The following is a 20,816-nucleotide window of genomic DNA, read 5'->3' on the forward strand; positions in this document are numbered from 1 at the left end:
GAAATTTGGATTGAGCTCAACGGAAGTATTCGTGACCGTAGTCGTATGTGTTCCGGGCTATAGATAAATATTAGAGTTATTTTATCGACCGAGAGTTCTAAAAGTAGAATCGATTAAAGAGTTAATCCACCGAGTTATATTGATGAGGGATGAATCGGCTACCCCGTGCCCAAGTTAATATGAATTTGGATCTTGGAATCATTCATCATAGTTGGGTAGAGGTCACTATGTAAATGTTTTACTTGTTAAATTATTTACAAGTATTAATAAAACGATAAATGTTAAGTTTTCCACTATTCCGTTATCATATTGTTCTTTTTCTTTACCACAATTCATATACGATATCATTTCGTTTTTAGTTCAAATTTCCATTAAAACATCGTAACTAAAGACAAAATTTGAATTTTTCTTCTAAAAACCTCGTATTATCCATTGTAAGGATCTCTTGTGAAGAGTATAGATAAAAGTTATTCGTGATCAAAAGGGTTTTTGATTCTTGACTAATATATCAACTTACAATGAATTGTTTCTCATATGCTTAATTGAGTTAAGTACTTTGAAACGTTAAATCATTTTGGTAACTAGATTTGTTGGAAATCAAAATTAACCAAAATACCGCAACCACTTCAATGAAAGTTTTAAGACTAAACGATTGAACTGAAAAGTAGTCTTCATAATCTCTAAGTAAAGATTCTTTGAAATGAGTGGGAGCATTCTCTTAAACCGTTAAGAAAAAGGTAAGGTTTAAAGAAGTAAAATTAAAATGGATTGATACAAGGTAACGTTAAAAGTAAAGTTACTGAGAATAACGATACTAAACCTATCAATCCCGACCGATAAAGTTTCCATTGTCTTAATTGTTGGATGCTAGAAAGGAAACTACCCCAAATTATTGAAGAATCAACAAGTTAGTTGTGGGACATCTAATAGGACCTTCTTGTTTAAATGTTTATTTGATTGACATAAATTTTGCTAGTACTACTTCGTCAATATTAGAAACCGGTGGTGGTTTTCATCATTGTATTTGATACATAGGAAGATTAGAATATGACGACTAGCAACAATGATGTTGAGAGATAGAGTCATTGTGTACTCAATCTAGTATTTGAGTTTAAAGTTGTACTTAATTGTGACTATTAAGTGCATAAACTCCAAATAAGAATATAAACTTGTTAAGATACAAAAGAGGTTTCACTTTTGTGACCCTATACACCATGATTTGATGTATGGCTAGCCCATTATCAAGGTGATTATATTCTAAACCAAACTAGAATGATATATCATGAAGATGATGCAAGACTCAAATTGGTAACCTAAGATTAAACCTTAGATTCTGGAATGATAAACGCAAAGAGTTATCGAGTACTCTTGAAACCATTAGATCTTATGGTATATGCGTATCTTGTATTCAAAGCAAGATGTCTAGTGCCTTTTGGTTGAAAAGGAGATTGAGGTTGTAAATCATTGATCCAAAATAGGTTGATCATTTTCTTTTACCAACGATTTAAGTTAACGCTAATGTGTTCGCTTAATAAGGTAAATAGAGAAATCTTTGAAGAAGTTCAAAGAGTTCAAGGAATCACGATTTAGTCGTGATGAGATTATCAAAGTGAAGACTTTGATATAAGCCAAATGAAATGTGATATAGTATCACAAGTTAATCTCTCTTAACACACATTATGGGATAATGTGTGGTTGGATAAGAGATCAAACGCTATTCGATATGGTTTGGACTTCAATCAAGTTACTTTGAGTTACTTGATCCTTTTGGGGATTTTATCATTTTGTCTAAATTAGTTTTCCACTAAATCTAAAACGAATCATATGATTTATGAAATGGTAGGGTACCATGTTTGTAAGTTGACCAATGCTCATTTTTCCTTACTATAATCACGAGTACAACGGGATTGTGGCTCGTGAAGCTGTCTTTTTAGAATACAAGTTTATTTCTAGAAGACAGAGTGGGAGAAATTATTCAAGAGCCACAAAAGAATTGTATGTCGCAAGAAACTGGTCAAGAAACTGGTCTTTCTTGGCTACATGGGACGTTTTGTACGTTTTGTGTAAGACGTTGTTTCTTCAAAACCTAGGAGGTTAAAGTCATCACTTGTTGAAGATAATGAATTCATGTTACTTTTAAGAAAGTAAAGAGCTTACAACTTACAAAGAAATTGTTTGATTCAAGTTGATTACTTCTAGAAAGTAATAAACATATGACTTACATGAGAATGTTTAAGTCACAACCCAATACAAGGCTTAGAGCCATGAAAATCCGAAATAAAAGTCTTGATTAGTTGCAAAGGGTTTTGCACTAATAAAGAGATATTTCAAAGCTTGAGTGGTAGCAAAGGGTTTTGCACTAGTTGAAATGCTCAAGTCTATTTGGATCTTCTTAGGGATCGTGTTTCATTATGATGATATACATATAGCAAGTGAATCTAAAACCCACTTCTTCAATTAGAAGGAATGTATTCAATACATGTCTTGAGTTTTAATTTGTAGATTCTTGCAATCCTAAGATAATGTGAAACTTAAGAGAGGGTCTTAAGTAGGACATCAATGAGTTGGAATCAATGTTTTGATCATATTATAAAACTTTTCTCAATAGGTTGAAAAGTTGTGTTTATACATGAAGTTTAGTGGGAGTTACGGAAATTTTAATTAGTCTAATATGTGGATGACATATTGATCATTGGGAATGATTTAAGACTTTTGAAGTATAATAATACATCTTGAATATCCGGTTTTATGGAGATAAATCCACATGATATTAGCATCAAATAAGAAGTCTTATGTTGATAAGATTTATGATTAGTTCAATCGAGTTGAACATATTTGATTGATTTCATTTGCTTCCGCTGCCGAATTAATTAAATAGGAAATGATGTATAACACTTCATATACCTTGAGTATGATGAATTGTTTCAAATCGAATTTAAGTAATATTTACCAAGTAAGCCATAAAGATTACCCTTAAGTGTTTGAAGAAGCATTAAGGATGTAATGCAAAGTGTTTTTGATGCAATTTTGTGTAAGGGTGTTACACAAATGACAATTGACAATTGAGATTGCGCATGGTTTCCGGCAAAACCATATTCAAAACACGTGAAGATGGTTAAGGAACCATTGTGGCTATGTTATTTAAGAAATAGATTTGTTAGAATCCTTCTAGTCAATAAAGAACAATGAGAGATGCTTACAACGGAAAATTGAGTACACTTGCAATCATGAGATGTGCGAGAGGGATGGGTCCCGCACACTGAGAAAACAGTGGGAGCTATTCTAAGATTAGAGAGCTTATGTCTAGATTGGATCTAGACACGTACTCAGAAAGTTTTGTAATGCAAATGTATACATTAGAATGGAAAACGAGTATGTAGTAAGGTTGAGAAAGGTACAAGAAGTTGATAAAACCTACTAATCAAAGCCTTCTCATGGGCTTAACATGATGAGTCATGTCATTTCAATTGGATTGAGATGAACAACTACATACAAGATCAAATTAGATTATAGAATATGAAATAATAATCAGACATTGACTATTCATATGTGATAATCGCATTTGTCGTTCGAGTTTTACTTTAAAACTCTTTTATTATACTTTGTTACATCCAAACGGGTTGTATGACGATATTGAACCCCGTTAAAGTGAACCCGAATTAACATAGTATTCGCTCATAGTCACTTGTATGAGGTGACGTCTCGAAGTGACTAGAGTGTGATGCGATTGATGGCAAGTTCAAATGCCATAGAGTCATATGAGATGACTAGTCGATCACATAGGCAGACTGTTAGGAACACCTTGTCGGGCCTTATGACCGCTTATAGAGTTCTGGCAAATTTATATAGCCTGGTCGTGGCGAGAGCTACTATAATATTCTAATGAGTCGATTCTTTTGACTAAAGACTGTTCGCCTAAGATGACACAGTTTCATATTAACTTTGATTTGTGTTACTACGACCGTCGTAAATGGGGTAATATGGGCATATTTTGGGTTATGATGGCTGTGGCTAGTCGAAGGGAATGAGTGCAATAGGAATTGTCCGCCCCTTGCCAGGGTTAAAACAATATCTTAGGGCCACTCGAGGAGTAATAAATTGGAATGCGTGGCCACGCTCGGAAGGTATCTATGGTAGATAACTCCGGTCAATCAGTTATTCTCCAGATCGAGGAAACCACTCTCGATATGATCACTTGCAAGTGCGACCTGAAAGACACCTCGCATTGAGTGGGAGATAGTAATAGGACAAGAGAATTGGTGACGCACACTTGTCGAGGACAAGTGGGAGATTGTTGGAATAAGTGTCCTCCGACAATAATGCGATCACAACTGTCGATCATGATGATCACATGTTTAAATCTCATTTTAAGAATACATGTGGGATGTAATATTTTACAGTCAAGTGGTCCACACATATCGGTAATGATTGGCTGACTAGAGTTTGACATTACTGTCGTGCGACGGTGGTGATCAGTTGATCCCCTTAGGTCATACCTATAGGGAAATACTCTTAATTGATTATTTAATTAATCGTATGCCGATACGGGTTAATTAAATTACTTAAAATTGACGGATGATTTGTGAGTCAGATTAACGTATCTTATTATAATTCGATTAAATTGGATACGGTCTAAGTAATCGAATTGTTTTATTACTTAGATAAAATTATTGTTTACGAAACAATTGAAATTGAAAGTGAAATTGAGTGAATAATTTATTATAAATACAAGACGTTGTGATTTATAATTGATAAACCGTTTTGGTACAAGTAATTACGAATTACTAGTCGATTTTGTAAATGATATATTTTATGAGTATGTTGATTTTTAATATGTTAAAAATACATTACAATTTCATAAGACAAGTAACATGTCACATATGTCACAATTGACAAATGACAAAATAAAATGGACCATCCATTTTATGTTAAAAGTGCCGAAATAGTGGAGGGAGTATTATGTTTAAATTGTGTTAAATATTTAAGTGGAAAACAATATGATTACACACCTACTTTTAGCCTTGCATGCCTATTTTTCTTGGGTAGAAAACAAGCATCATGCATTGAGTTATACTCTCTCCTCCAACCGGTTTTTCCAAGGGAAAAACATAGAGTTTTTATCATTCATATTCATTCACTCTTATCATAAAAATTCTAGTGTAAGAAATTATGATACTCTCTACAATTTGTGAAAATTCTAGAGAAATAAACTCACTAACTTCTTCTCTCTCAACCGAAAAACAAGAGAGAACAAGTAAATATTTTGTGTCAAAATTTTAAGTAAGACGAATCCTAATACTAGATCATATTATTTTAGTTTTTAAGAGGTTTCCTTGGGTATTCACTTTTGGGAGGGATTCTAATTTGGATCCTTGTTCATCCATAATAAGGAAAGCTCAAGAACTAACAAGAAGGAGATCTTGTTGGTGCCCATAAAACCGAAATCATATAGTAAGAACAATGATTTCTTCTCTTCTCTTATTTATGTTTGCATGCATAAGATTTAGAATTTATTTTATGACTAAATAAATTATTTCATATATGAATATGTAAATTAATTAGATTAATAATTTCCAACAGGAGCTTCCTTTGGACTAGCCAGTCCGCTAACAAACTCCATCTTGCTAATTGGGATCTTGTCACCCTTCCTCTTTCCCTTGGCGGCCTTGGAATGAAAGCCGTTGAGCCTCTTAATGACGCTCTCTTAGCTAAACTCAGTACTAAAGTTCTCCTCAACAACTCCTCCACTGCCGCTAAGGCCATCCACAACAAATATTGTACTCCCTCCCGACGCTCTTTCTCTCGGGGTTCCCATATTTGGAAGAACATTGGAAGAAGGTGGAACATCCTGAAAGATCACCTCCTCTGGTCCATTGGAGATAGCTCCACCATCAGCCTTTTGGGATGACCCTTGGCAAGACCTTGGCCCTCTCAGAACCCTCGTTCTTGGCCCCCTAAGTCTTTCTTCCTCCACTGCAAGATTATGCTCTATTATCTCTAATGGAGTTTGGGCCCTCGACTCCCTTGACTTTGTCCTCCCCGACTACATCATCAGCAACATTCTCTCCATCCCCATCCCGACTACCCCCAGACCTGATGTCCTTTCCACCTCCCTTGCCCCCAAAGGCAAATTCTCTGTCAGTGATACTTATTCCTCTATGTGCCGTCCAATCCCTCCTCTTACCCATTCTCCCTTCCCTACCGACCTTAAATGGCTCTGGGATTTTCCAACTCAACCTCGAATCAAAGTCTTCCTCTGGCTTGTGTGGTGGAACAAGCTACCGCACAAAGCTTCTCTCTTTGGAAGAAACATCTTGCCCAGTTCGTCTTGCTCCCTGTGTCCCAACCCCTCTATTATCGAGACCTCTCTCCATGCCCTCCGTGACTGTAGCTTTGCCTCTCACTCTTGGTTCATCCTCAATGTCACTAGTTCCTTTTTCAATGCTGACCTTCACCACTGGATTTATGATAACTGCACTTCTCACCCCCCTAGTTGGACTACCCTCTTCACCTTCGTCCTCTGGCGCCTTTGGCTGAGATGATGTGACTTAACCTTCTCCCCCTCCGCTTCCATCTCTACCTCCCCTTCCACCTTCTGTGCCTCGGTCGCTTCCCAATCTTTTGCCTGGACCCGCGCCTCTGACTGTTCCCACACTGCCCCTGTTACGATTTCCACCCACCTTGATGCCTTTAGCTACCCTTTGAGCTGGGCCCCTCCGCCGCTTGGTTGGTTTAAAACCAACGTTGACGCGGCTTTTTCCCCTCCTCTTCCTTAGCTAGCCTGGGGTGTGTCATCAGAGACGGTTTTGGTTCCTGGGTTTTAGGTTGGTCCACCCACTTCCTTGGTCCTAACCCTTTCCTTTGTGAGGTCCTTGCCATTCGGGATGAGATTTTACGCTCTAGAATCCTTGTGAACAATGTCTTGATTGCCTCTGACTGTCTTGATGCGGTTACCTCTATTTTATGCCCCTATGCCCCATGTGGACCGTTTACTAACATTATTCTTGAGTGTAGGACCCTCTTGCAGGACTCCCCGCATTTGAAGCTTGTATTTGAGAAGAGATCGGCCAACCGTGTTGCGGATGCCATTGCCCACCACTCCATTAGAGACTCTAGTATTTTGTCGGGTTGTTTTGAGTGGGATTTTCCCCCTCCTTTTGTTGTAGACCTTTGCACTTTAGACTTTGTTGTGGCATGTGCGCCTCTTTCCCCCGACCCGCCCCCGTGATGTACTCGTAACTCCTTTTATTTATTTATCTATTGCTCCTTTCTTCCAAAAAAAAAAAAAAAAAAAAAACCAGAACTTTATATTTGCATTGTTGTACGATCTTTTCTGAGACATTAAAATGATGGAGCTAGTCCGAATGTCCCAAAAAGATCGATTTAAATAATATAGGAAACCGACCATGGTTGGCTGGTTGCTCGCCTGAATAGATGGAAAAAGGTTGCACCAACATAATGACCAATAACCGTATCAGAAAACAACATCAGGAAACAAACTTACAACACAAATTCTCATTTGTGACGGGCGATATTCGTCACAAGTTTGTGACGGGTCAAATAAAACCTATTTGGGTAGATAAAGACAAGCCGTTTGTAACCCTAGACACTATTACTTTGGTCTCATCTACCCAAGCGAATAATACTTAACCTGTCACAAGCTTATGACGGATATACCGGTCACAAGAAAGACAGCCTTGCAAGCCATCTCTTTCAACTCTTTCGCTCTTTTTCTCATCTCGATTGCCTCTTCTCCGACCACAATTTGCTTCAATGCAGCTTCTATACGTACATGATCAAGAAATGTACCACCACTTGTCTCACTCCAATGTATTGACCCGACTTTAACCCCGACTTTTAGAACATCTGTCACCAGTTTCTCATTGTAAAATTGCTCGGCATAAATTGGCCATGTAACCATGGGAACTCCGGCTGAAATGCTCTCGAGAGTCGAGTTCCAACCACAGTGTGTCACAAACCCACCAATCGCTTCATGATCTAAAATCAACACCTGAGGGGCCCACCCTCAAATTACGAGTCCCTTCCCTGGAATCCTCTATTCAAACCCTTCTGGCAACCAATCTTCATTGTTTTGGTCACTCTTCAAAACCCATATGAAAGGTTGATCAGACCCTTCCAAAGCGATTGCGATCTCGAGAAGCTGGGAGGCCGAGAAACAAGTGAGGCTACCAAAACACACATAAATGACAGAGTTAGGGTCTCTAGCATTAAGCCAATTGTATTCTTATAGTAATCGACATAATCAGGTTCGAGCTCATGGAAACTATTAAAAATGACACCGTGGCTTGTGAATAAAGCTCTACCAGCACCACCAAATAACCTTTGAAGAGATTTACTCATCTCGTCATTGCAAGCCTTGTATTGTTGTTGTAATTGAGACTTGGTCAGTTTTATCTCATGCGGTAAGCCTGGAATAACAAAGGCCTCGTCATCAGATGATACTGAGTTTTCTGGATGGTGTTGGTTTAAGGCCATCATGACCGACATGGCAAATGACCCCGTAAAATGGAATACTAACCTCGGGATACCGAACATTGAAGCGACATCAGTACCTTCGGGTAAATCGGCTTTTTGAGAAGGAAATGGAGTTATATAGATGTTTGTATTGGGATTATGATGATGAAGATTTGATTGTTCAAAGTTAAGGTATTTGGCAATATTTGGTGCATTTAAAGGAGTTGTGAAAACTGTAGTTTTAACTCCACGAACTACGAATAAGCGGACTAAGTCTAACATGGGAATCGAATGACCAGGGATCATGAATGGAAAGAATGCTACATGTAGCTGCTCAACAGATCCCGCCGTTGATGACCCTTTGTTAGCTTCTTTATTTAACTCTACGTGTGTACTATGTAGGAGAGGTATAACTTATTCTTAGTAGGTGAGAGTAAACTCAAAAGGCGAGTATGAGTTTATATAAGGGAAAGAATATGGAGGGTTAACCGAAACCGACCGAAGGTTAACCGATAAACCGAGAGAAACCGTAACGATATGACCCAAATGGACTTGTGACTCGATCCGAACCAACCTGAAACCCGATTCACCACAAACCGCACCTGACCCAAACCAGATTTTAACTCGACACTGGACCCGTTTTAACCCGGTCCAACAGCGACCCGACCCATAGCTGGATAATATTTTAAGAAAATAATCTAAAATTTGTTAAGGAGCTAATTGCATAATAATTTTAGTGCCTAATTATGGACCTATTTATTTGGATATTAAATCATTGAGAATGAGAATGAGAATGAGAATGAGAATGGATAACAGCCCACTAAATCAATACTATATATTAAATCCAGAAACCAAGGGAGTTCAATGTAATTAAAGAAAGTTATACAAATTAATTATACTATATAGTTTTAAATGACTAGCACCGTGTGATGGACCCGATTAAGGGATCTCAATGCAAATATTATATAGTTTGGGTTAAAATTAAATTATATAGAAGCTTGGTAATTTTCCTAAACATTTGTAAGAGACTAAAACATAATCTTTCCTTAAAATAAAATAATTAATTAAGATGGTCAATTTCCTTAAAATAAAATAATTAATTAAGATGGTCAATTTCAAGGAGACTAAAAGAAAGAAGATGCTTGATAATTTTCCTAAATATTTATAGAAGAATAGAAGATGGTCAATTTCCTTAGAATAAAATAGTTAATTAGTATCATAAAATTTTCCTTAGAATAATTTATACTTATAGTATAAATTATTATCATCATAAAATTATATATTAAATTTAAAATCTATGTAATTTTATTAATTTTTATAATTTTCCTAAAATATAATATAAGTAAGTTACAAATAATCCAAGTTAAATTCCATAATATATAATATTGCATAATTCTTTCGATTTGATTTAATGCATATATGTAATATATTTATATAAATATATAATCCTCTTAAAATTGCATGCCTAAGTAGTAAAAGTAATTTCGTCAGTAAAGAAAATAATTGTATTAATATTGGATATAGTTATATGATAGTAATCACTCATTTGAATAGTAAAAGTAACAATATTATCAGTGAGATTAGTGAAAGTGGTAAAAACAACAAAAGGAGTAGTGAAATAATCAATATTAATGCGGCAATAGTGAAAGAAACAATAATTACGGCGGGAGTAGTGAAATTATCAATATTATGCGGCAGTAGTGACAGTAACAATAATTACGGCGGGAGTAGTGAAAGTAACAATGATTACGGGTAAGTAGTGAAATGTTATTACTATTGTTTAATTAATAAGAGTAAAATATTAATAGCGGGAGTAGTGAATTTGTCTCAAAATTTATTTCACCGTAATTTTAGGATACGTCATGAAAAAATATATTAATGATAAATTTATGGCTTATGCAACTTTAAGTAATTTTATTTAATGAAAAAAAAATTAATGATAAGTAGAGGTAGCCCGGGCGAAGCCGGGCACCAATACTAGTTGTCGTTAAACCTACATCCCACTATATTAGGATAATCTAGGGTATTGTTATACAATATCCATAATTACGCACTAAAATTATTATGCAATTAGCTCCTTAATCTATGGTTTACGCATGGCATAAAACTTACCTAATTTTTATGCAATCATCTCCATAATTATCATCTTTTATTAGTTATACGCTAAAATTACACAAATCTGACTTATCAATCTTTACTATAATTATAATTATTTTTCATCAACTTAAACTTTATATGTATTAAGTTCAAAAATAAATAAAAAAGTTTAATACAAATACATATTTGACCTGATGATATAAATATTTACGCCTTTAGTGAATATAATAATATAATATTTATTTTCTGAAAAAGTTGACGAAATAATTCAAGTAAAAATCATTAATTTATTCGGATTAAAAGTGTGGCGCCTCCTATTTTATTTATTTTAATATGATATATTATCAATATGATCCTCAAAAAACTAAAAATGAGTTGAAGCTAATACTTTAAATGCAAAAATATTAAAAATTACATCTAAAAATTACCACACTGTAGCATGGGTCTATACTAGTTTGATAACGTGACAACTTGAATAACGTTTTAAATGATGATACAACGTACTAAAGACGTTAATACGTGACTTTGGTTCATTGTAACGTGTTATTGGTTGATTAACAACATTACAAGAGATTGGAAATGATGAAATGTTAATTGATCTTGTCAATTGATTAACAACAATATTTTTTAATTTTTTTTGGAAAATATTAATTTTTATTGTCAATATTCTCGTGCGGTTTCATACAAAAATTGATTTATTTAAAAATTAAGTACACTATCTGGAATATTATTGAACTTATAAACTTAACCCGACAATAAAAATGGTTCGACCGGAAATCAAACTAGACTCGATTTGATCAAGCATATTGACCAGGTATATCCTGACCCATTGACCAACCGATCCGAACCGGAACCGACCTGTTGTAGTTTTTGACCCAATTATCCCGACCAACTAGGTTGCACGGACACTCCTCCTAATCGGCGTTCCCGTGTCGGACACTTGCAAAGCCGTGTCTAACTTTCATCTTTTATTTGAGCACGTGTCCATGGTATTTTGAGCTGTGTCCATGTTATTTGGACACCTTCAAACGGAATCAAGTTGAATTTAAGGTAAATGGCGTGAATTGTTATATGGTTTAATTTGGTGGGGAAATAAGTTGAATTAGCGGTAAATGATGTTCTTTAGACTAGTAATAAGATGTCGAAATTGATTGATTATAAGTTAGTTTTTGGTTTTGGAAATGAGAATGGGTTATAATTAACGTCAAGTTTTACCTTCACTTATTTAAATTTAATATTCAAATACTTTTTCAAAAATAAAATCGCACATAAAGAAATATAAAATATATATTTTATTAAATTTAAATGACGTGTCCCGTGTCCTAAATTTCATGAGATGATGTATCGCGTGTCCGTGTCATGTCAGTGTCCGTGTCCGTGTCGGTGCTACCTAGCCGACCAATTGGTAACTCAATCTGAACCCGACTCGAACCGAATAAGCAACCCGATCCGATCAAACGCAAACCCGACATAAACCAAACCGCCTTAACCGACGTGAGTGAGCCGATTCCACTTTTAATTGATTGCACACTCCAATCCGGACCTTCATTTATGAAAATCTAGTTAAATCACGTCGACTAATAAGAGCAATCAATTGGTCTCCCTTGTGACGGGTTACCATTTGTGACGGATATTTTGTGAGATAAAATGGTAATAAAATGGGTTAGTGGAGAAAGGGGACCACATGAATAGTGTTGCAGAGAGAGAAAAAGTGGGTACATTGTGAGGTAAAATGGTATCCGTCTTCAGCTTGTGACGGATATGTCATGTCTTCAATGAGATTTTGTGAAGAGCAATAGAGTGTGAAAATGAAGATGGTCCCTATCCCTAATATAGTAGCAAACAACACTGCATACTATTTATGAAGATGTCCATATCCCTAAGGTGTCCAGATTCCTACACAAATTCTCATTTGTGACGGCACATATCCGTCACTCTTGAGTGACGGATATCATTTTACCTTATAAAGTACCCACTTTTTCTCTCTCTGCAACACTATTCATGTAGTCCCCTTTCTCCACTAACCCATTTTGTTACCATTTTATTTCACAAAATATCCGCCACAAATGGTAACCCGTCACAAGGGAGACCAATTGATATTCCTAATTGTGTTTTATGCATGTTGTACACTTGTACGTCGCTTCATGTATGTGCCTCATGGCCCAGGGTGGTGTTGATTGAATTTAAAATGAAAGGCATCACCGACTTAATTTGAGCACCATCTTTTGTTGGAATGACGGCTTTAATAGTCTTTGTGTCTCACATTGGAAAAATACAAGATAAGTTGTTTTTTGGAACATTTTTTAATGTTTTCATAGGTTTAATTTCCGAGACTGATTGACATTCTACGGAATTAATTGTTTTTGTCATTCAAACAGATTGCCCGGTTTACCATGCTTTCTTATTTCCTAAAATTTGATTTCGTTAATTCTTAAGTCTTTTTAGCCTATATAAACAAGCCTTCTCCTTCAGTTTGAAAGAAAAAAAAAATCATTCTTCTCCCATACATTCTTAAGAAATATTCTTTGAGGTTTTCTGGCAACGATCTTGGCTGTTCTAATCTGCGTCTTTGTCTACACCGAAGTCGCAGCGGTTGTGTTAATCCTGGGAGTCGAATGCCATTGAGGCCGTGTGTATCAGACATGGCATATTTTGATAATCATATTCATGAAATAGGATAGTATAATATCTTTTGTTATATTATTGTGATATTATCTTGTATTATTGTTAAGAAGATATTCATGTAATCTTAGTCTCCTGTATCTTAGGCAACTTAGGGTTAGGTCTCTTCCTTATGCTTTGTATATATACCTTACATTGATGTTAATATTATTAAAACCTTTTTCAATCACATTCCTCTACATGGTATCAGCTGCTCGTTCCTGAATGGCCGCCTCCACCATCCCCAACAAGGACGATCCGTCCAACCCCTTCCTCGTCATCAACGTCCACTCTGTAGAGAAACTTGATGGCTCCACAAATTATCGACAATGGAGGACTCAACTCCAGTCTCTCCTTGTCGGCTATGGTCTTTTTGGTTTCGTTGATGGTTCCACCATCGCTCCATCTAAAACTATCACAAACGATAAATCCTCCTCTCCTATTCCCAACCCCGCCTATACCTACTGGTTTCGGCAAGACAAGTTAATCCGCAGTGCCTTAGCAGGCACACTCACGAGTCCTGTGGCTGCCCTCACCACCCGCACAACCACTGCCAAAGAACTTTGGGACACTCTTGGTTCCACCTATGCCCTACCCTCCCGTGGCCATATTAAACAACTCAAACTTAAACTCCGTCACCTCACCAAAGGCTCTCTATCCATCTCCGACTTCCTCACCAAAATCAAAACCACAACCGATGAGCTTGCTCTTCTCGGTAGCCCCCTTAGTGTCGAGGACATCACTGACCGTGTTCTCGAAAACCTTGATGACCCGCGGTATCAATCTGTTATAGATGCCGTACATGCCCGAGACTCACCCATCTCCTTTGTTGAGTTGCACGAAACACTCCTCAACAAAGAGCTCTCCCTTCAAGCCCTTGAACAGGCTTCCACTCACCCTTTCCCTGCCACTGTTAATGCCACCTATACCCGCTCCTATAACAACCGCAACACCTATACTCCTCGTCCCACACCCACTGCGTCTGCCACACCCAACTCCACCCTCAATTCCACTCCCACTCCTCCACCTAACACCCCAGCCACTCCTCGAACTCCCTACAAGGGACGGTGTCACTGGTGCAATACCTAGGGACACTCCCTTGCCTACTGCCCCGTCTTCAAAGAGCTTTACCCCGATATCCGTGTTCCTAAACCACCCCCTCACACCACCCCTCAGGCCCACACGACAGCCTTGCAACAACCACCCTCCTCTGCCCAGTTCCTCCTTGATAGTGGCGCGTCACACCACGTCACCTCCGATCTCTCCACCCTCTCCCTTCACTGCCCGTATGGCGGTACTGATGAAATCGTCATTGGCGATGGCTCTGGACTTCCAATCACTCACTCCGGTTCATCTCTTCTCCGCTCTTCCACTCGTGATTTTACTTTAAATAATGTTCTCTGTGTTCCCACTATGCGCAAAAATATAATTTCCGTTTCTCAATTCTGTTTTGATAACAATGTTCTAATTGAATTCCTTCCTGATTGTTTTTATGTTAAGGATCGTCCAACGGGGGCCTTGCTTCTCCGTGGTCTCGCTAAAGACGGAGTCTATCACTGGCCGTCTGCGTCTTCTTCTCCAACTGTGTCAACCATCTCCACTCAATATCTCGATCTCCACCATCACATGGGTCATCCCTCCATCAAAGTCTTGCGTCAATTAGCTTCAATTATTAATATTAATGTTTCTCAGTTTAGCGATTTGCATTGTAATTCGTGCCTCACAAATAAAAGCACCAAGTTGCCGTTTTCCTCTTCTTCGTTAACTTCCAGTGCTCCTCTAGAAATTGTGTTCAGTGACTTATGGACCTCACCAATTCATTCCGTTAACAACTTTAAATATTATGCGATTTTTGTCGATCATTTTACCAAATTTATATGGTTTTATCCACTAAAAGCTAAGTCTGACACTTATACTATCTTTATTGAATTCAAAGCATTTGTGGAAAAACAATTCAATCGTCCACTTCGTGTGTTTTACTCAGATAACGGTGGCGAGTTTCAAAAAATGTCGCCCTTCCTCCGCAAACACGGTGTCTCTCATCTCACATCACCTCCTCATACCCCGGAGCACAATGGCTATGCCGAGTGTCGTCATCGTCAAATCGTCGACACCGGTCTTGCCCTCTTGTCTCATGCTGCCATGCCCGTTACCTATTGGCCTCATGCCTTCCAAACGGCTGTCTACCTTGTCAATCGCCTTCCCACTCCAACTCTCTCTCACCAATCCCCATACTCCACTCTTTTTGGTCACCTGCCCAAATACCACAACCTCCGCAACTTTGGTACTCTCAGCTACCCATGGCTACGACCCTACTCCCGTCATAAACTCGAATCCCGGTCCACGACCTGTGTCTTTGTGGGCTATTCACCAAGTCAACATGCCTATCTCTGCCTTGACCCTAGCACTGACCGTGTGTACTCGTCTCGTCATGTTCGCTTTGTTGAACATGTCTACCCCTTTCGTCAGTCTCCTAACCCCTCAACACCGTTGCCATCAGCCAATGAATGGTGTGATATCTCCCTCACTGTTCTCTCCCCACCTCCAGCCACCTCTCCCACCTCTTCTACGCCCTCCACCACCACCTCTGCTACCCACTCTTCCCCTGCTACACCGTCTGACCCATCCTCTCCCAATACCGCCTCCTCCCCTGCCACTTCATCCATCTCCTCTCCTGTCGTCTCCCCCTCCACTGCCCACTCAACCACTCCCACCCCACCTCCTCCACCACCGCCTCCTCCTCCCCACAAACATGCCACCCGTGCGTCTCACAACATCTTTAAACCCATAAATAAAATGAACCTCACTGCCACCCTCTCCTCCACTGAACCCCGTACCATCACCCAAGCCCTCAAAGACCCCACCTGGCATTTGGCTATGGAAACCCAATTTGATGCCCTCATAGCCAATCGCACCTGGGAACTCGTTCCCCCATCCTCGTCTCAGAATGTTGTCGGGAGTAAATGGGTGTTTCGCACCAAATACAATCCTGATGGCACCCTCCAAAAATACAAGGCCCGACTTGTCGCAAAAGGTTTCCACCAACGACCCGACCTTGACTATACCGAGACCTTCAGTCCCGTGATCAAACCCGCTACCGTACGTGTTTTACTTAGTCTTGCTGTAACCAATAACTGGTCCTTGCGTCAAATTGATGTTAACGATGCCTTTCTTCAAGGCACTCTTACTGATGATGTTTTCATGGCACAACCACCTGGCTTCGTTGACTCGGCTCACCCCAATCATGTCTGTCATCTTCGCAAAGCCATCTACGGTCTACGTCAAGCCCCTAGGGCGTGGTACAATGAATTTCGTGCCTACCTGTTAAGCGTTGGTTTCACCAACTCAGATCAATATGTGACACCTCTCTCTTTGTTCGTCATCATTCGTCTCCCGTCTATGTGCTCGTTTATGTTGACGATATTATCGTCACCGGTCCATGCTCCTCGACTATTGGTAAATTCATAACTGCCCTCGCCTCTCGGTTTTCTCTTAAAGACCTTGGTCCCCTGTCTTTATTTCTTGGTATCAAGGTGCATCATACCTCCCAAGGCCTACTCCTAAGCCAATGCCGCTATATAATTGATCTCCTCACGCGCGTTGGCATGCTTGATTCTGCTCCTATGCATACTCCCATGGATCCCAACTCCAACCTACGTCTTCACGATGGTTCTCCCCTGTCAGACCCTAAGGAATTTCGTATCCTTGTTGGGGGTCTGCAGTATCTATCACTAACCCGGCCTGATGTTGCATTTACGGTTAACAGGTTATCTCAATTTATGCACAAACCTACTGATGTTCATTTGCAGGCTCTAAAACGCGTCCTACGCTATCTCAATAGCTCTCTTGGTGTTGGTCTTATTGTCCATCGTCACTCCCCGTTCAACCTTCATGCTTACTCTGACTCTAACTGGGGCGGTGACCAAGATGATCTCATATCCACCGGTGCCTACATAGTCTACCTGGGTCGAAATGCCCTCTCATGGAGCTCCAAGAAACAGCGCTTAGTGGCCCGTTCCTCTACAGAGGCCAAATACCGGTCAGTTGCTCAAGCCGCTGCTGAGCTGTCTTGGCTTGAACACCTACTGCTCGAACTCAACTACAAGCTACCTAATGCTCCTACCATCTTTTGTGACAATATTGGCGCTACCCACCTCAGTGCTAACCCGGTTTTTCACTCCCGTATGAAGCACCTTGCCATTGACTACCATTTCATTCGGGAAAAAGTTCAAGGTGGGACTCTTCGTGTTACGCCAGTTCACAATGATGACCAGCTTGCGGATGCCTTAACAAAGCCACTTCCACGACCGCGACTGCGTATGTTACTCTCCAAGATCGGACTGACAGAGCTCTCGTCCGTCTTGCGGGGGCGTGATAAGCATATTCATGAAATAGGATAGTATAATATCTTTTGCTATATTGTAGTGATATTATTATGTATTATTGTTAAGAAGATATTCATGTAATCTTAGTCTCCTGTATCTTAGGCAACTTAGGGTTAGGTCTCTTCCTTATGCTTTGTATATATACCTTACATTGATGTTAATATTATTAAAACCTTTTTCAAACACATTCCTCTACATATTTGACTTTAGGACAGTGACCTCAAGTCACGTCACAACCTTCTTTTTTCTCCAGATAAGAGCATTCCTTTATAATTACAATACTTGTATAACAATCTAAAGTCAAATATTCTTACTCGTTGTTTTTTATTTATTTAAGGCAATATGTAGCCTTTTGTGTATCAATCATTCACTTGTATTGGTGATATTAATATATTGTTTTAATGAGTTCAATATGAAAATGACGATCACCATACATATATAAAGTTGTGCTTGTAACTTTTATTTGAGAGTGCATGAAGAAATAACATTATGCTAATTAATTGCAAGTATTGAAATTTGCTTGGATTTTTTTTTCAATCGTTTCGACCTTGGTCGCGGCACAATACATTCATTTAAACTACCTTTTTAATACCTGATGATAATCACTAAGAAATCAATACAAGCCCAATAGGCAAACTTAACTCTTGAAGAAACTTGTTCATCTTTGTTTATCTTTATATCATTAATCATAGTAATCCACATTAGTTCGGAGAATTGGAGGTTTCAAACTTTGAATCCCTCTCTCATTGTATTGTACTTCTGTCTGCTGACATAGAAAAAGAAATCATTTGTGGTCTCAATACTATGTTGTCGCTTGGATCGTCCCAGTACACCGGGCTGCGACACTTACTTTCTATTATACAATGTCTCAAAAGGAACACAACCTAAATATTACAAATCGCAGTGTGTTAACATATCGAAACGGATTATTGTATTGTATTCACTTGTGTTTACATACAGAATATAGCTATGTATATATACATCTCAATGCTTGAGTATTTACGGAAACGGAATAATCACAGCTATGTATAAAATATGTACAATAGGAAAAGATCTCAAATTGCCTTATTTGAGATATATGGGCAACGGCTCTTTGGAGGAGCTGAGCAACGGCTATGGGTTTATTACTCCCCCCCCCCCCTCTCTCAAGTTGGAGCGTGGAGATTCGAAACGCCCAACTTGGATAACAGATATTGAAATGGAGCATGACCGAGGGCTTTAGTGAAGATGTCCGCTAGTTGCTCTTTCGTGTGAACATAGGTGGGTGCGATAACTCCTTTTATAATTTCGTCGCGAATAAAGTGACAATCAACCTCTATGTGTTTGGTCCGTTCGTGAAAGGCCGGATTTCTAGCAATATAGAGAGCCGATTGATTGTCGCAGGTGAGTGTAATGGGTTGAGGAAGAGGTGTGCCAAGGAATCAAGAAGCCCTTTGAGCCATTTTAGTTCACATGTTGTATATGCCATAGCACGGTACTCGGCTTCGGATGAGGAACGAGAGACAGTGGTCTATTTCTTTGTTTTCCATGAAATAGGCGAGGACCCACGGAAGACGAGGTATGCCGTTAGGGACCTGCGGTTCATGGGACATGTAGCATAGTCGGCATCGCAGTAGGCATGGAGAGTTAAATCACTATCGGAACGAAGGAGGATGCCTTGACCAGGGGAGTTTTTGATGTAGCGAATGACCTGAATTGCCGCGTCCCAATGCTCGGTTGTCGGGGCAGTCATGAATTGGGCCAATATATGGACCGAATAAATGAGCTCGGATCTAGTTATGGTGAGATAGACAAGTCGTCCGACTAGACGACGATAAGGCGCGGGATCCTTCATGGGAGCAGCCGTGGATTCAGCAAGGCGATGGTTAGGTTCCATGGGAATGGTCGTTGGTCGGGACCCAAGGAGACCAGTTTCTTGTAAAATGTCGAGAGCATATTTCCGTTGTGAGACGAAAATTTTGGTGGGATTCCTTGCGATTTCGAGGCCAAGGAAGTATTTTAGTTTGCCAAGATCCTTCATGTGGAAGCAATTGGAGAGGTAGGTTTTGAATTGTTGAATCATTTGAGGGTTGCTACCACATATGACCAAATCGTCGACATAGACTAGAACGTGCATTTCGTTGTTGGATTTGGTCATGGAGAAGAGCGAGTCATCATATGGACAATGTTTGAAGCCATATCGGGTAAGAGCGGAAGCAAGCTTAGCATACCAGCATCTCGGAGCTTGTTTGAGGCCATATAGTGAATTTCGGAGTCGACAAACCCGCCCATCAGAGGAAGAGGCAAAACCGGGAGGTGGCTTCATGTAGACCACCTCATTAAGATCGCCGTGAAGAAAGGCATTATGGACATCCATCTGATGGAGTTCCCACTTTTTGGCGGCCGCGAGATCAAGAAGTGTGCGAACAGTGACAAGTTTGACGGTAGGAGCAAAAGTTTCGTTGTATTCAACCCCTTTAACCTGTCGATTACCCATGACAACCAACCGGGCTTTGTATCGTTCAATGGTCCCGTCGGCATTGTAATTAATTTTGTAGACCCATTTTGATCCAATTGCCTTTTTATTTGGTGGCAATTGTTCAAGAGTCCATGTATCGTTCTTTTCCAGGGCATCAATCTCGAGTTGCATTGCCTTTCGCCATTGTTCGTCCTGCATCGCATCTTTAAAGGAAGTAGGCTCGTAATGTTTTGTCACGGCTGTTAAGAAAGCTTGATGGTTAGGGGGAAACTTAGATCAACTAACGTAGTGAGAAATAGAAAAACGGATACCTGAAGACGGCGAGGATGCGGTGAGAGCATTGGTGGAGGGACGGGTGGTATTCACCATGAAATCCTTGAGATTCGAGTTCGGCATTTTGATGCGATGTCCACGGCCTAATGCAGTGTTCGTTGGTTGAGGGTCGGAAATGGGTGGGTCTGGTGTGGAGGTATTGTTCGGTTGGGCAGGGGACGTGGTAGTGGTGTCGGTGTGGTGTCGGGGGTCGTGGTATTGTGAGGGGAAAGAGGTTCGGTGGTGGGTTGAGAGATGACAACGAGCTGATCGATGGGTGTAAAATCATCTTGTAAAATGGAAGAGGTGTCTGTATCTTTGTCATGTATATTAATTGTAGCATATGGGAAGTCATGTTTGACAAAAACGACGTCGCGAGACTCAAAGTAAGATCCCGTGTCAAGATCATATAGACGATATCCCTTCTT

The 20,816-nt window shown here is 39.4% G+C and overlaps 1 pseudogene; it reads right to left on the reverse strand.

Moving 5' to 3' along the window:
- Nucleotides 1–7,595: 7,595 nt before the first annotated feature.
- LOC141594704 (scopoletin glucosyltransferase-like) lies at nucleotides 7,596–9,146 on the reverse strand (annotated as a pseudogene).
- Between the last annotated feature and the right edge of the window lie 11,670 nt (nucleotides 9,147–20,816).

Source organism: Silene latifolia, chromosome 8 (assembly GCF_048544455.1).
Source record: "Silene latifolia isolate original U9 population chromosome 8, ASM4854445v1, whole genome shotgun sequence".
NCBI classification, from domain to species: domain Eukaryota; kingdom Viridiplantae; phylum Streptophyta; class Magnoliopsida; order Caryophyllales; family Caryophyllaceae; genus Silene; species Silene latifolia.